This window comes from Fukomys damarensis, unplaced genomic scaffold (assembly GCF_012274545.1).
Source record: "Fukomys damarensis isolate Sample0158 unplaced genomic scaffold, DMR_v1.0_HiC HiC_scaffold_7, whole genome shotgun sequence".
In the NCBI taxonomy this organism is placed as follows: domain Eukaryota; kingdom Metazoa; phylum Chordata; class Mammalia; order Rodentia; family Bathyergidae; genus Fukomys; species Fukomys damarensis.
The window spans coordinates 5,219,327-5,233,858 of NW_022900919.1; the positions used below are offsets into that span (position 1 = coordinate 5,219,327).

The 14,532-nt window shown below is 45.1% G+C and overlaps 1 protein-coding gene across 1 annotated transcript in view; it reads left to right on the forward strand.

Annotated features, from left to right (window-relative positions):
• The window catches only part of Otud7a (OTU deubiquitinase 7A), a 232,499-nt gene that overhangs the window by 153,292 nt on the left and 64,675 nt on the right, over positions 1-14,532 (forward strand). The gene's annotated exons all lie outside the window — the stretch shown is intronic.

Sequence of the window (14,532 nt, forward strand, 5' to 3'; positions counted from 1 at the left end):
TCTGCCAGTTGATGGGGTTTGTTTTGTGTGTGCGTGTGTGTTTGTGTGTGTGTGTGTGTGTGTGTGTTAGAGAATAAACACAAGGCCTTACGCATGCTAAGCACAGGTTCGACCGCTGAGCTACCCAGTCCCAAAACTAGACACTTTTGACATACAATGGCAAAACAAAGCCAAACAATAATAGACTTTTAAGATACTCCTGGGTCCTGACCCCATTCAGGAGGCACATTCTCTTATGAAATAAAGGAGCATATTTAAATACTCTTGAAAACAAACCGAGACCCATTAGCACCACTTGTGGTGAGTTTCCTTTTGTTCCTGCGATCAATTAAGTAGATCTTATTTCCCTCATTTCCTTTCTGTCAGGACAAGCTGTAATCCAAGTGCCATCATTGGCCTGTTTTATTGCTTTTACTCAAAGCTCAGACCCATCCTGGCTGCCTGAAATTAAATGCTTCCTCTCTGGAAAGCCGACTGCGAACACTGCTCAGTCTTCTGGTGTCTGTGTGCACAGAGCCCTCACCTCTGTGCTCCTACCAGTTTCTCTTCCTCTTTGCCTCGATGACAGGCGTCTCCTCCAGGCTCCTGGAGATCATGGCTGTCAGATGCCCTCTTCCCTCCCGTGTTACCCCAGACCCCAGCCGCAGTGATCTGCCCCAAGTAGGCGCTCAGAGAATGGACTGCGCTGAGTCACCAGGAGAGGGTAGGATTGAAAGAACAGCAGCTCTGACAGAAGATCCTCTGTCTGTGTGGCTCAGATCTGGAGCCATACACAGTTAAACACTGCTGAGGGTAAAAAGTAGCCATGCAAATTAAAATCGGTTGAAAATCCTTTCATTTATTCGACAAGAAAGAGGCAGCTGTGGCTCCCTGTTGAGAACTTCCATTTGGGTGTCTGCAGGAGTACATGAAGAACCTCTGGTCAAGGGTGGGAGATCAGGAAGGGGAAAGAAAGGCACTGCTGTCAAGATTCTTCCTGCTCAGGAAGATTCTTCCTGCTTATTCAGACAGGAAGCCAGACTGAGGGCCATGCTTTGTCAAACCCTGCTATAGATTTTAAAAGGACTTATGAGATCGATCAGACAGTGATAATACAGGCACATTGTTAGATTCTGATTCACACAAACTATAAACAAGAAAATGATGAGAGAATCTGGGAAGCTAAAACACTTCACATTACTAGATATGCAATGATGCTAATTACTTTCAGACGTAGCATTTTTCTGCGGCAGTGTTGAGAAAAGGGTACATACAAAATACTGATGAATGAAATAATATCATGATATCGTGATTGAGTGTAGAAGCAAAAAAGTCAAAATGTCTGGCATCCACTCAGAAGTTACCAGGAACACAATGTAGCAGGAAATGTGAACCATTATGGTGAGGAAAAACCACTCAGTCAAAGCCAAACTAGAGCTACACTGATATTAGAATTGCCAGCTAAGGACATTAAATGTTGCTACAACCATTTTCAATGTATTCAAAAACTTGAGTCAAGACATGGAAGATATTTAAAGCCCAAATTGAACTCCCAAAGGTGAAAACCACACATCTAAGATGAAAAAGTAACTCAGTAGAATTAACAGCAGGTTGTGTAGTATTTAAGAAAAAAAAATAGTGAATGCTAAGTTGCAGCAATAGAAAATACACAAAATAAAACAAGAGAAAAGAAAAATTAAAGAAAACTGAAAAGCATCAATGATCTGTGTACAAATGCCAGCAACCTAAAATAAGAAGAAGAAAGGGAATGAGGGACAGAAAAAATATTCAAAGAAGCAAGCAATAGTGGCAGAAAAAATTCTCATGTCACCTTTATGGGAAAGAGAGAAGGCCTCAACCAAGACCTCAGTTTCCACATTGAAAGCTAGGCAAAGAAAACTAAATCAAACACAACATGAACAGGAAAAAAAAATGAAATGACAAAGGTCAGAGCAGAAATCAACAAAATAGAAAACAGAACAGTAATAGAGAAATTCAATGAAACCAAAAATAGATTTTTTGAGGTTCGGTTAAACGGATTAATGCCTAGCCAGATAATCAGGAGGAAAACAAAATGTAGGTATCAAGAATAAAAGAGATGGCCTCAATACAGATTTCATAGGTATTAAAAAAGTATAACAAGTTTAAGGACAATTCTATGCCAATAAATGCAGCAATTTTATATGAAATTGAAAAATTTCTCACAAGGTGCAAACTCCCAAAGCCTACCCAAGAAGAAAAAAGAAAAAATGACCTGGATCACTTTATAGCTATCCAAGAAATGTCAGTCACAGTTCAAAGCATTCCCACAGAGAAACAGCAAAGACGGTTTCACCGGTATGCTTTTATCACATGTGTAAAGAAGAAATTAGACCAGTTCTATACACACTCTTCCAGAAAACTGGAGAGAAAAGTACGATTTCTTTATCATTTAATGTGAAAACATTCCTTCCTCCTGGCCCTTGGAAATGCTCCATGCGCTATGGTTACCGAGAGTCAGCCTGCCTTACAGCAGCTCGCCAGACCTTTCCCTGTGCCCCCACCCGCTGTCCTCTCCCATCTGCTGGGGGCCCCATGCTCCCCTCCGCTGCTATTCCATTGTGTGGATTCAACATGGCTTCCCGTTCACCATTTGATGGTTTTCTCAGAGGCTTCCGGAGCTGGCTATTATGTACAGAGCTGCTCTAAACAATCTGTATTCCAGCCTTTTATGGCAGTGCAGTTTTTTCCTTGGAAAAAGCCACTTCCACAACCATTTAATTTTAGTTCCTGATATTTGGAAAGTTTTATGTCTTCTATCACTGTGTGCCCTCTGTTAGCCAGTTGTGCTTACTGCCGTGGTGCCATGGTTTGTTTTGAAATGGAAACGCTTGTGTTATGATCTTGCAGCTTTAACATACTTTCTCCTTCGCATACGTAAGTCATTTTGGTAATAATTATTAAGCCTACAAAAATGAGTTCCCTGCTTTTAATTTCATGTTAAATTTGAACTAAGATTGAATTGTAATTTTCCAACTAATTAAAAAGGTTCAGAAGCGTAAAACGACATATGGGTGTACTTGTGCATGCTGGTTTATATTTTTTAAATAAATTAACAGCTTTTTAAAAAATCACATACATTCTAAGCAGCTACCTTATATCTGACCTCATGCCAAAACCAATGCAAAGCAGATTCAACAAGACATATCTATACTTTGATATGAAAATGATACATTAAAGTTTCTTACTGAAATATTATGCATGAAGATTATAAGGATGTCGGTGTACGGCTTAATGAATACTCATCAAGTGTTGCCACTTTGCTTTACCCGTGCAGCCGTCCTTCACATCAAATAAAAAATAAGACCACCAGCCCTCACCCCTCTGCCATCACGGCAATATACTTGCCCCCAACTGTGCCGCTAATGTTCCTGCTAACATCTTAGATTCGCTTTTCATGTTCTTGTACTTTATTTACATGGACTCATACAGTACATGTTCCTGTGTGTCTGCCTTCTTTTGCATATAGACATATATGATAGACAGACAGATCAGTCTTACAAAGGTGATTATTTTAAAGGTTTTTAAAGAGCAACCTTTTGATTTTGTTGATTCTCCCTATTGATTTTGTTGATTTCTTTAAGTTCTGATCTTTGTAAGTGCCTGATATATCTGTTATAGATCTATTATCTCAGTATTGGGGTTTTATTTTCTATGCCTTGTCTGTTCCTTATTCCTTTTCTTCTTGTATAGTCTTTTGTTTAAATTTGCTATATTTTTCTTTAATATGTGCTGCATTTTGAGATACTCAAAATTAATACTGAGATCAGGGTTTAGGAAAACTTTTCCATAAATGGACATATAATGGGTCATTTTGGCCATGTTTGGTCACTATCACATATTCCTCTTTTAAAATTATTTGAAGGTAGAAAAATGGGCCAGGCGGGTAACTCAACGGAAAAGAGCATGGTTAGCATGCACAAGGCCCTGGGTTCAAGCCCCAGCACAAACTGTAAACATTATTCTTATCTCATGCGCTGTACAAAAGTGGCCAGGCTAGAATCTGCAAACTCCCAACCTAGACTACTGAGTGAGTGGTGAACGTGGCTCATCAGAGCCTGGGAGGTCATGAGGCACTGCTTCGAGAAAGCTGCAGGGCAGAGTGGAAGAAGGCCTCTGGAAGAGGACCTGGGAATTGCTCCTCATGGGTCTTCTGCTTTCTCTTTTGGTGAGAAGACCCCAAGGCGTTGTACCAAGACTGCGGCGATGGGGTGGGTGCTGGCGTGTGCAGTGCAGAATTTCCCTTAAAGTAGTGCTTTATCACATTTCAGATAATTTAAGAAATTTAAAATGTTTTAAGTTCCCTTTGTGTCCTCCTGCCTCTTGTGCTCATGTTCATCCGTTATTTAGTCCTATTTCAAATATAATAAAGCAGAGTTATTTGGTGTACGGTCAGTGGTCATTGGACATATGGAAAATTCCCACGGCTTCTTCTTGCTCATATGTCTGAGTGCCAATCTAGGATTGCTTGCTTCTGCTTAAAGAGCTCCTTTAGTGTTTTCTTTAGTGTTGATCTACTGGCCATAAATTCTCTCAAGTGTTATTTGTCTGATTTTTTTCCTTTTGGCTTCACTTTTAAAGGATAATTTCACAACATATAAACCTTTAGACTGGCATTTTCTCTTTCTGGACACTTTGAGACATGGTTTCATTTTCTTCTGGCCATCATTTTCATTTAAAAATCATCTGTAGGGCCGGGGATGTAGCTCAGTGGTACTGTGCCTGCCTGACAAAAGCAAGATCCTGAGTTGGATCCCTTTACCTCACCCACAAAATGTATAAGATAAAAAAGCAGGAATGAAAATCAACTGTTTATCTGACTGCTCATTTGGAAGTAATATGGCTTTTTTCATTCTTCTTGTTTGTAAAATGTTTTTATTCATCTTAGGTTTTCAGCACTTTTATTACAATATTCCAACGTGAGTTTGTCTTAACGTTTGTCCTCCTTACAGCTCGTATCACTCCTGAGTCTGTGACATGTTATCTCATAAACCCTGGAAATCGGTCAGTCATTTATCCTTGTAAAATATTGGCCCTCTGTCTCTGTTCTTTCTAGAGCTGTTTCACATGTACTGGGTCTCCTGTTCCCTTCCGTACTTGTTTATGCTCTGAGGCTGAGGTCTTTGGTTCTGCAGCTCCACACCCTGCCAAGTTTGCCTGTGTCTGAGTTTCAGGCTAGATGCTTTCATGTGACCACTCTTTCGGGTCATCTCTTCTCCTTAGTGGTGCCCAGTTAGTCCTTACACATCTGCACTGTGTTCATCCTCTCCTCACCGCCCCCACTACTCTGTATCTTTGTGGTGATGGAGATCAAACCCAGACCTCAAAGTTCTTATGTTTAGTTATTCTGTTTTTCAGTTCTGCAGCATCCTGTTGACTTGGTATTATACTGTATTTTCAAGATCTCTGCCAAAATCTCTACCTTCTATATTTCAGTTGTGATTATAACTCCACTGTCTAGATGTTTTTTCCTCTTTCTGCATCTTCTTTTCTCCTATTTTTCTGTCTTGTCTTGATCTGTCATCAGCCTGGTAATTTCATTTGGGTGCTGGAGAGTGTGTGTGTGTGTGTGTGTGTGTGTGTGTGTGTGTTGTACCGGGGATCAAACTCAGGACCTTGTGCTTGCGAGGCAGGTTTGGAACCACTGTACTAAATCCCCCCTGGATGTTGTATATTAACATTTTGAGATACAATTTTGCACTCTGGATGATTTTGTCTTGTTCCAAGGAGCTTGTTTCAGCAGTTGGGATGGAGGCATTAGAATCTAAGAACTTGTAAGCCATCAGTGGTTTAAGTGATTTGAGGCTGGACTTAGCTCCTTGCTAGGCTGTTCTATTTTTAGTTCTTTCAGACTCCTGGGTTGTAACCTCTGAGGTTTCCATCAAGAAACCTAAGATGTGGGCAGAGGTCACTCTCCTTTGGGAGCCCTGAGTTCCGTTTTTTAACTGCCCAGATCTGGAATAACTGAAAGCTCCGCTCAGCTTCTCCATCTCCCAGATGCCAGCCTCACCACTGTGACACCACCAGTGGGGAAAGAGCTAGCGTCACCGTTCTTGTCACAAAAGCCCTCCCTGAGCCCAGCCTCCAAACTCCTCACTGCCTTTTTACATAATGCCATCATCTAAGGCCTTCCCTCTGCATATTCTGCCATGAATATTTGTCCGAAATAACCTAGTCCCCGCTTTCCAGATGCAGTGCTCTCGTGGACAGGTGGATGTGCTCATGGCACAGCACTGATGAACATTTCAGTACGAGAAGAAGCATGTGGCAGTTGTATGTGCGAGTCTCATCAAAGAATCTCAGCTGGCCACGGTCAACATTATATAACAAATCTTAAAACCAAATCGTATCACTCCTATGTGGAAAAGAGTGGTGGTTAAAGCACCTATGTAATATTCACACTGTTTACGTTTTGCCCGTCGAACAAAGGATCGGTAACTTCCGAAACAGAAATCGTGCAGTAGACAGCTGACATGACAGGTGTTGAATGAGCTTTGTAGCTCTGTCGCATTGCACTTTACAGAGTATTTTGTGAAGGATGTGCAATTCCATTTCTATCTGACTTCATGTATTTTTGCAGTAAAGGGAATTTTTAAAAGCCATAAACACAGGTTATCTTCCACTGTTTGCATTTAACTGATTGTGTTAGAAATTCCAGTTAACCTTGTTACCCATCTACTCACTGGCCTGCCTATTTATTTATTTATTTATTATTTATTTATTTATTTATTTGGGGGGGTACCAGGGATCGAACTCAGGTCCTTGTGCTTGCGAGAATCCAGGTAATGGTAAGTTCCAGGAATGACTTTGAGATTACTCCTTCCCTTTCAATTTCATTAAAGAGTTTGAGGAATATTGTTGTTAGATCTTCCCTGAAGTTCTTGTAGAATTCAGCAGTGAATCCATTTGGCCCTGGTTTTTCCTTAGTAGGTTTTTCATTATGGTTTCAATTTCATTGCCTGTTATTGGATGAGTCATGGTTTTTATATCTTCTTGGTGATGAGTGGTGGTAATACATAAGTGTCTAGGAGTCTTTCTATTTCTTCAAGGTTTTTCAATTTGCTGGAGTACGGTTTTCACAATAGCTACTAGTGAGCTGATTTTCAAATAGATTACTCTGGATTATCTGCATGAGCCCAAAGTAAAGTCAGAGGCTTTAGAAGCAATAGAAGAAAACAATACCCTGAGAGGTGATAAAGAGAGAGAGGGATATGAAGTGTGCAAGGAGTTCAATCCACTATTGCTGGCCAGATGATAAAGGCACAAACCAACGAACACTTGTATCCTCTGTCTGGCTGAAAGTTTGCAAGGGAATCAGGACTCAGTGCTCCCCCATTTCAGATCAGGAACCTTGTGCTACCTGAATGAGCCTAGAAGCTTATTCTCTTTCTGGAACAACAAGTAGGGACCACAGCCCTGCTGACACCTAGACTTTGGCCTTGTAAGACCAGAGGAAAGGCACTAGCCAAGTTCTTCGGACACCTGGCCTTCAAAACCATGAGATAATAAATCTGTGTTGTTTTAAGTCATGAAGTGTGTGATGATCTGTTAGGCAGCAAGGGGACATCGTGAGAGAGGTGCTGGCTGGGGAATAGCAAGATGGCTGTGCTGATAGGAAGGACAAGGTCTAGACCTTAGCTGTGCTGCTGGGTACACAGGCCTGGACCTGTGATTAAACTCTGCCAGCTGAGCACAACCTGTGCATTTGTTCCACAGATTATACCACAAACATTTAAAAATCAAATTAATGTCAGAACAGTTCTCTCTGCAGTTGAGATTTGCCAGTGGTCTCCTGGCTCCCAAAGTAAAATCCTGCATCCTTACCATGACCCCTTCCCACACACATCAAGCACAGACCACTTTACCAGGCTTATCAGTAGATGCTTTTGTCAGAAGGCCCACAGTGCATCTGAAACCTGCTGTTCGTTTTGGTACCAGGGATTAAACTTGGGTCCTTGTGCTTGCAAGGCACGTGGTGGAACCACTGAGCTAAATCCTTAGCCCTGAAACCTGCTGTTCTAATGACCAAAAATGCTGCTCTCCAAATTGAGGATTCCCTTCCTTACTTCAGGGGTTCTCTGCCTGAAGTCATCCTACTAGGGAACTATTCAGTGCCTGAGTACCAAGTCAGCATAGAGTAGAAAGAAGCCCCCTAATCTGTGTTGAGAGCATGAACGTGGCTCCTAGATGGACTCTGGCTCCTGCATGAATGCAGCCTCTGGAATCGACAGGACTTCCCAGCAGCCAGGGCGTGCAAAGCCCAGTGCCTTCTGCACCTGCTTCTCTGAGCTTTCTGTTTTCTCCACCAGGCAGCCTAGGAAGAGGAGAGCAGGCACAGCTCACCTGACTCCTGAGCCCTACCTGGAAGTGGTTTCACTATTTTGTAGCCGCAGAAGTACAGTAGGCTTTTGTTTGGATACTGAACAAGCAAAACATATCCTTGGAGCTCAGCAGACCTTCTCTCTGCCCTGTGGATGGGCTGAACCCTCCCCACATGGTCCTGCTCAGGGACCAGGCTCCCCGTGGAAGCTCTGACCCAGGGCCTTGTGGCAGGGCCCATTGCTGGTCTGTGGCACACAGATGCTCTGGGAGGGGCGCTGGTGGATGTCCAGGGAGAACTGGACAGAAAGTGCTCGAAGGCTTTCTTTAAAAGAGACAAATTAAGACTCCTCTGGGAGGCCAGGTTGGGAAACATCCAAGTCCCAAGAAGTGATTTATTTCTCCGATCTTCAGGATTTAGTTTGATTTCTGTTCTTAAAAGCTGCCTGAGGAATTTTTAACTGAAATAATTTACTTGAAAGAAATAGATTTCTTTTTTAAACACTGCACAGATCTACAGCTCACAGTGCCCACTCAGGGGAGAGAATCCCTGGCAGATCCTACCTTTGGTGGCTGCTGTCAGTCTCAGAAGAGCACATTTTAATTTTCAGGACCAATTTCATTTTGACAGTTGACTTAGCTTTTTTTTTTAACTTTATGAAAAATCAATATTGTGATTCTTTGTAAAACACCATTTTAAGAAGAAAGGCTGGGAGTGGGGTGTGGTGGCACATGCCTATAGTTCCACCACTCTGGGAGGCTGAGGTAGGAAGACGGCAAGTTCAAACCGAGCCTGGGCAACTTAGCAAGACCCTTTCTCAAAATTTTTAAAAGACCAAGGTTGTAGTTCAGTGCAAAGGCCCTGAGTTTAATCCCCAGTACTGGGGGAAGAAAATATTAAATCCGGGAGACTTGATATAATATGTGAGTTATTTTTCCATCACTGTAACAAAATACCTGAGATAATTAAGTTGTATCTAGAAAAGGTTTACTATAACTTGGCTTGTAGTTTTAGAGATTCTGGTCAGTAATCAGGTGGGTCCATAGTTTTGGGTCTGTGGCAGCACATTGTATTGAGAAGGTGTAGAAGAGTGGCCAGGAAGCAAAAAGCAAGTGAGAAGATCCACAGTATCCTTCAGGGACACAACCCCGGAGACCTAACGGCCCCCCACCAGGCCTTGCCTCTCAAAGTCTCTGCTACCCTCAGGGCTGCACCTGGGGCCCAGCCATGGCCACGTGGATCTTCAGGGAAAAGCTTGCCTCTGCCTCCACACTCCGGCCCTGGATTAGAGCCTGAGGCTGCTTGCTCTGACTGAGTCAGTGAGCAACTTCAGGCTGGCCACGGGGGACGATCCAGCTCAGCGGAAGGCAGACTGAGCCACAGGTGCCTTGCAGCCCCTGCGATGTGACTTTTATTCCAACAGGCCCTCACCTCTCCGCAGGCCGCCCACTGAATGGCACTGTTCAGACGTCAAGGTTGTGACTGAACTCGAGATGGCCTCTAATTTCGTTCATTTTTTTAAAAAAAATCAAGTTCCATTTTTTCAAAAATCTGAGACCTTGAAAACAAATTTTGTGTTTTCTAAAAGTCCCCCTTTGGTGCTACTGACCTTGTGTTGTGTGAATGAGGCACAGGCAGACTCTGGGTGTTGACTCCTAACTTGGTTGCTTTGTCAGTATAGGGTGAGATCTATTAGCTCAAAAACCTGCCAGCTCCAAGCTCAAAATTTTGCAAGCCCCACTTTTCCCCAGTACTGGGGTTCAGACCCAGGGCTTTGCACAGGCTAGGCAAGTTCTCTACCACTAAGCTACACCCGGCCCAGCATAGCCAGGTGTTTTAAATATAGCCTGAGTAAGCCAAGTTTCAGCCATTTAAACCTTCCCTTCTGCACAGTCCACAAAGCTCCCTCAGCCCCTGCTGAACAGAGCCTATGCTTGTTAGAGCCCCAGCTGCCGAATCAGGGTCCAGGCTACGAAGGATGAGGATTCGTCAAATGAGTGCGTTGCCGACTTGATCACTGCCTTCCCTGGGTGCTGCCCACCCCAGCACCCCTGGGAGCTCAGTGCCCTGGAACTCCACTCCTGAGTGACCCCACCTGGGAATCTGGTGATCTCCTGCTGGTCTGCATACGTACATGTGCATACATGTATGTTACAGAGAGGAAGAGGGGCAGAGAGGGGCTTATAATAAGGAACTGGCTCCTGCAGTTATGCAGATGGACAGGTCTCTGGTCTGCAGTCGGCAAGAGGGAGAAGCAGCCCTGTGAATTCCCTGTATCTGTGTCTCCTCCCCTACTGAGCTGACACCTCCCTCCCCTCTAGGCTGCTGGGGTTCCTGCACCTCTCATGTAGCCAGTGCCTTCCCAGCATGCAGGCCTGTGGCAGCTGCTCCAATAACACTGTGCGTTCTCCTGCCACCTGATGGTCACATCTCTCCTTGTCCAGCCCCTGGCACCATTGTGCATCCAGGGATTTTGGTATCTTCAGGGGTCCTGGACCTATTTCCCATGGAAACTGAGCGATGGGCAGCTGTGCCCATGTGAGGGTATACACGTGAATACAGCCAGGGCTTCCCTGGAAACACTTAGACATGTTAGGTATGCAAGCTAGAAGAACTTCCACAGACTCTTAGGGGCGTGCAGCACCCCTGCGGGGTGGACCAGGCCGAGGAAGCCTCTGGTAGGAGCAGGACTGGAAGCCTCGCTCTGCCTCAGCGGAATCGTGCGCTGCTGTCCGCTGAGCCCAGGGTAGGGTGGGCTCTCCTGCTGCCTTCTAATCCTTGCATGGATGCTTCTCTCGTTTGGCAACCCAGAACTTACAAGAGAGCCACACTGCAGGCTCCTCCCACATGATACAGAGAGTCTCTGGGTTGGGTGGTTCCCAGGGAAGGCAGCGATCGAGTTGGCAAGACACTCGTCGAATCCTCATCCTTCGTATCCTGGACCCTGATTGAGACTAACAGGCAACAGCAGCAACCCAGTGTTCTACTAACCCTGTTTCTGTGCCACTGGAGACGCCCCAGTGCTGCTCAACAGAGACCCAAAAGTCGTCAAACCCATGTTCAGTTTTGTTCATTTGTTACTGGTGTGCTCGTGAACAAACTAATGTAAAGGCTGAAGTAAAAGCTTATGCCCTCCTTGCCTACCCCATGTCTTCGGACAAGGAAAGGAGAGGGGCACTTGGGATTCAGATAGACCAAGGGAGAAATAACGCACTGTCATGACCGTGAATCCATGCCTTGCAGACTCTGGTGGACAAGTGAATGATGCCTTTGTCCCCTGCACCTGCTGGTTCCCCACGCCCCTCCAGCATCCAACTTGCATACCAAAAGAGCTGAGCATTAGTTTCTGCTGGTGGCATGAAGGGAAATTCCTGGGTAACATCTGTAAATAATTCCTAGGTACTTTTTGGAGATCTCTACTGGCAAAAACCTTGCTGTTCTTTGTGTGTCTCATTTCTCCTCCAAGACTGTCTTCCTAGTTATGAATGTTATAACGGGAAGAGCTAGTCCTAAGGTGACGGGCATCTCCCTGTGATGCAGCCGCCCCGATCAGGTCCTTGCCAGCTCTCAGACTGGAGAAGCCAGCTGCAAGCAAGGGAAGAGGAGCTGCTTCTGGGTACCCAGGGGTCAGGGCAATGGGAGGACACAGGTTCTCCAGGCCCACACATCCCGGTACCCCATCCAGACCCTCTTTCATAATCACTGCCCTGCATGTTCACAAGGGACCTAGGAAGGTTTTCAGTTCAGCTGAACCTGCAGTACCAAAAAGGCCTGGCTTCTGGAATCGAGGCCTCCTTGGGAGCTCTGGCTCCACAGCTGACAAAAGCCGGCTCACTGAGTTTCCCTGTTACTCTCCAGTGTGGTCAGGAAGTGCGAGTTCGTGCAGTTAGAAGAATGAGCACCCCCACCATGCTGTGTCCTTTCCATCGGAGTGGTGAACCTGTACGACTTGGCTCTCCTGCACTGTCCCACGTTGTCCCGCACTGTCCCGCAAGTCTGTTTCCTGGGACTGTTTCCAGGACCACGTTCTGTGCCCATCAGCTTTGGTGAGGGAGTCGAAAGCCACTCTAGGTTTTCCAAGGAGGGAGAGGACCTGGAGGTGCACACGGCCAGGGCCAGTGCAGAAGCCCAGAGACACCAGCACCCCCGAGGCTCATAGGCATTCACTGGAGATCATGGATGCCTTGAGAGTCCCCTGGGCCACCTCCACCGCCTCCCACCTCAGTGTCCTGGATGATAAAAGGGCTTCACCTGGAACCTGCATCAGACCCCAGCTCTGCCTTCTGCCTAGACACTGCTTGGAACTGAATCCGCAGAAAATCAACCTGTCCTGCTGTGCTCTCTGAGCCTGGCAGGAATATCTCTTGCCTGTGGATGTCACCAGAACTATGCTAGAAAGGGGATTCTGGTAAGAATCCCTCATGCAGCAGCAGGAGGTAAACAAATGCCACTGTGGCGCAAAATTGGCTGTGGGAAGATACGTCACGGCCAGGCAAGTCTGCTTTCACTTTGACTTCCCCAACAACAGAACTGAACACAGTTCCCGGCACACCGCTCTTATTTCTCACGCAGCAGTCCTTTACTGGAATCGTTGCCTGTGTGTATGCACATTCGCTTTTTTAAAATACTGAGGATTTCTCCTTTTTTGAGTCAGGGTCTCACTAAGATGCCCAGGCTGAGCTCAAAGTTGTGGTAACCCTCCCTTAGCATCCCAGAGATGTAGAATTACATTCTTTTTAATGGCAGAGTAATATTCCAAATGTGGATTTCCGTAAGTCAGCCAGCCAGTTTCTAGCCAGTTGTGTAGGCTCTGGACACATTCCTGTCCTTCTTCTCCTTCCAGTCAATCATCAAGCTCTAGAAATTTCACCTTTCCATCCTCCTCACCCCTGGGCGAGGCCCTCACTATCTGCAGTGTTACGGTTGCCTCCCAGTGTCCTGTCTCCAGTGCTGACCAGGCTCTCAGCAGTCTATTATTTAACCAGAGTAACTTTGCTTAAGCGCAGTACTTTATTTTTCTAAACAAAACCTCTCACCTAGTCCCACTTCTTATGAAAATGCTTCCACTGCTCGTCTTTGTGGTGGGGTCGAGGTCAAGTCCAAACACCATAGCGTTTTGTTCAAGACCTTGGAGTGTGTCCTCCCTGGCGCCCCGCCCTCCTGCGTGCATGGTCCGTGCCTGTGCTGACCGCACCCCCACCCCTCTCCACGCACTCTGCGTCTCGTGCTCGTTCCCTGCCTTCCGAGTCTCAAGTGCGCTGGGAGCTTTTACTGCCAGGCCGCAACCCCCCATTTACCTGCCCCGGCACACAAGAGAGTTTCACTCTTCTTGTTTCTTCTCAGCTCCAGCGAGGCCTCCTCCGGAGTCCTGGGGGCGTCCTTGCAGTCCCCAGATGCAGCGGGAGCTGTAGGGTTTCGTGTTTGTGTGATGGGTTGCTTTGATCTAGTTCTTCTGTGCCCCCATTCCTGTCTTGGGGATGGGGTACCTCACCCTGTGCCACCCCACCTCGGGATCACGTAACTCGGTTGTTTTTGTGATTTGTCAGAGGTGCTCAGTGAAGAATTCGCCTTGAGTCTCGGAAGACATGTAGAGTTGGGCTTGTACAAAACGCTGGAACTGTGGCGGTGGGGCGGGGGATCCTGTGCTTCCAGCTGTGCACAGGCTGGTTGTGTTGCGTTGAACAGAATCACGAACTTGCTAATATCTTTATTTGGAGATTAAGTGTGGTTTAAGGAGGTGTGTTTGGGTGTCAAGGATTAAAAGTTTCTTAGCTCTTTCTTTTTTCAGTATCTTATAAATACCCTTGGGCCTTGAATGTACATTGCCAACCTGATTTTCTTTCTTTCTTTTTTTTTTTTTTCTTATGTATTCTTTATCTTTAGAACACAGTAACTTTGTAAGAACAGATGTTTGTATTGAATATACAAGGACAGTTTCCTTTATAAAGGGTGTTCTTTCAGTATGTAGAACCAAATAATTTGTTTCAGCAAAGTTTGTTTTTTAACGTTTTTAAATTTTTTAACTTTTGCCTTTATATTTATGTTGAACTACAGTTATGCACATGCTGTGTTTCTTTTACTTATGTCCTATATTTTCCATAAAGAAACCTTTTGTTTCTTTGTTTATATTTCTAGCCTTTTAACCCTTTCATTTTATCTAATTTGCTTTCTTATACTTACTGTACTGGCTACAG